Genomic DNA, 2,983 nt, shown 5'->3' with positions numbered 1-2,983 from the left:
TCTCTTTTCTTTGAGATTTATTTATTTAATTTATATGAGTACACTGTCGCTGTCTTTGTTCACACCGGAAAAGGGCATCAGATCTCATTACAGATGGTTGTGAGCCACCATGTGGGTTCTGGGAATTGAACTCAGGACCTCTGGAAGAGCAGCCGGTCCTCTTAACCACTGAGCCATCTCTCCAGCCCCTTGAAAAGCATCTTAAGAAGTCAGAGGACTGGGGTTGGGGATTTAGCTCAATGGTAGAGCACTTGACTAGCACTTGACTGGGGTTCGGGCCCCAGCTCCGAAAAAAAGAAAATTAAAAAAAAAAGAAGAAGTCAGAGGACTTGTTCAAGGTCACATTTTAAGAAAAATAAAGGAAGGAGATTGATTTGCCCTTTGCTCTGGGACCGCAGTGGGTAATTCGGGTTTTCATAGATCTGCCTCCTATCAGCACTAATCCCTAGATATACTTTTCCCCTAGGAATACAGCTAGGGGGAAACAGGAAATGCTAAGATTCTGGGCCTACAGCCGAGAATTGAAAAGTTATGATCTGGGGAAGCCTAGAAGGAGGCAGTGAGAGGAGAGAGCTGGGGAGGTCTGAGCAGCAAGCCAAGCATAGCCAAGAGTGTCTGGGGGGCTGGTGTGCCACGCAGGTCATGGCTTATGGTTGGTTCTGCCACACCTTTATCCTTTCAAGCAGAGTGAGAGCACTTCCTGCAAACCACACCCAGCAAAGGGCTCTTTTAAGAGATGCTGGGCATGCAGAGAGCTTAGCCCCAAACTCGGGAAACAAGAGCTGGCAAGTGTAGAGTAAATGTTTAAAGGAAGAGAGGGCTTCCTTTCTCAGGGGAGGTACAAGGAAGTGGATTTGAGTCCACACAGCAAGCACTGGAAACCACATGGGGGCACACAGTGATTCAGGAACTCGGGATCGTTGCCACAACATCGTCACCATCGTGGTTGCTGGTTCCTGATTCTCGGCATGGGTGGGGCCTTCAATAACTGGTGGGATTTAGGACAAAGGGTAGGACACATGATCTGAAGACGGCAGGCTTTTTTGGGGGGGAGGGGTCGATCACGTAGCCCAGGCTTTCAAACTCGTGTGTGTGTGTGTGTGTGTGTGTGTGTGTGTGTGTGTGTGTACAGGTGTGCATACATTCATGCTTTACTTACTTTCTATTGCCATGATAAGACAGCATGGCCAGGGCAACGTATAAAAGACAGCATTTAGTTTGGGGCTTACGGTTTCAAGGGGTCAGAGTCCACAGCCATCATGGCAGGAAGCTCGAGGCAGCAGACAGAGCTGTGGAGCAATAGCTAAGAACTCACATCCTGAGAAAGAGAGAGCCAACTGGGAAATGGCTAGGGCTTTTAGGACCTCAAAACCCACCCCTCCTCCAACAAAGCTACACCTTACCTTTCCCAAACAGCTCCGCCAAGCATTTAAATATCTGAGCCTCTGGGACCATTCTCATTCAACCACGATTCATGTGTATGACTCCAGGTGTGTGTATGCCAGAGCATGCACGTAGAGGTCAAAAGCACAACCTTGGGTGTCCTCTCTTTCCACATTTTTAAAAAATTTTATTATATGATATATGTGTGGGAACTCACAGGTGGAGGTCATAGGTCAACTTTTTTTTTTTTTTTTTTTTGGTTCTTTTTTTTGGAGCTGGGGACCGAACCCAGGGCCTTGCACTTCCTAATAGGTCAACTTTTTAGGTTCCAGGAATCAAACTTAGATAATAAGATCATAAGTGCTTTTACTCCATGAACATTCGGCCTTCTCTTCAGCTGTGGAGTGTGTGTGAGTGTGTGTGTGTGTGTGTGTGTGTGTGTGTGTGTGTGTTGTATGTACTTGTTAATGTAGGTGTGTACATGTGTTGTGAACCAACATGTAGGTATTGGGAATCGAACCGAGGTCCTCTGGAAGAGCAGCCCGTGCTCTTAACCTCAGAGCCACCTCTCCATCTTCTTTAAGACAGAGTCTTGTTTTTTTTCCACTGAGCACACCACACTGGTCTGTGAGATTCTGGGGAGTCTTTTGACTCCACCTCTTACTTCACTGTAACTTTTAGTGGGTACTGGAGATTTGAACTCATGTCTTCAGCACAGGCAACTACATTTTATCACTAAGCCATCCCCACAGCATGGTCTAGAACTTATGATCCTCCTGTCTCCTTGAGGTAGAAACCCAAAGACGACTCAAGATGATCAAAGATTGAATTGAGAATCTGTGTTAAGCTGGCCAGTGACTGCCTGGAGAGAGCCACTTCTCACAGAGCAGCCCAGAATGCATATTACAAGGAGCTTTTAAAGACAAGGAACACAGAAAAACTACATCCTGGTTGGCAGTTGCAGGGGGAGGCAAGCAAACAGTGAAACGAGAACCAAGAACAAGAAGTTACCTGGGACATTTCAACCATGGGTTTCTAGAACAGGGTTGGGTGCCTTCCCTTGGGACTTCGCAGGGCAGGAGGCAGAAACCAAAGATGGCTTCAGCTGAGGCGAGGTGGAGAAACCTTTGCCTCCACCTCCTGAGTGCTACGATGAAAGGCTCTATGCCTCCACATCTGGTTTATGTGGTACTAGGGTTTCAGACATGCTGGGCAATTAGGCTGCCAACTGAGATGTACGCACCCCTCTCATCTTCCAAGCTACAGGTCAGGTCACTTAAAAATCTGTTTCTGGGGGCTGGGGATTTAGCTCAGTGGTAGAGCGCTTGCCTAGGAAGCGCAAGGCCCTGGGTTCGGTCCCCAGCTCCGAAAAAAAGAACCAAAAAAAAAAAATCTGTTTCTGCCCCTGTTGACAATATAAACACATTTAAAGCCCTAATCTTATCTATCAACCAATCAATTAATCTATTATCCATGGATCTGTCTATTTTTGAGGTGGGTTCTCTCTTTATACACTTGGCTGTCCTGGGTCTCACTCACAAGTTGGCTTCAGACTCAGAGATCCGCCTGCCTTTGCTTCCCAGGTACTAGGATTAAAGAT

This window comes from Rattus norvegicus, chromosome 19, assembly GCF_021556685.1.
Source record: "Rattus norvegicus strain SHRSP/BbbUtx chromosome 19, alternate assembly SHRSP_T2T, whole genome shotgun sequence".
NCBI lineage: Eukaryota > Metazoa > Chordata > Mammalia > Rodentia > Muridae > Rattus > Rattus norvegicus.
This window is presented reverse-complemented; position numbering follows the sequence as displayed.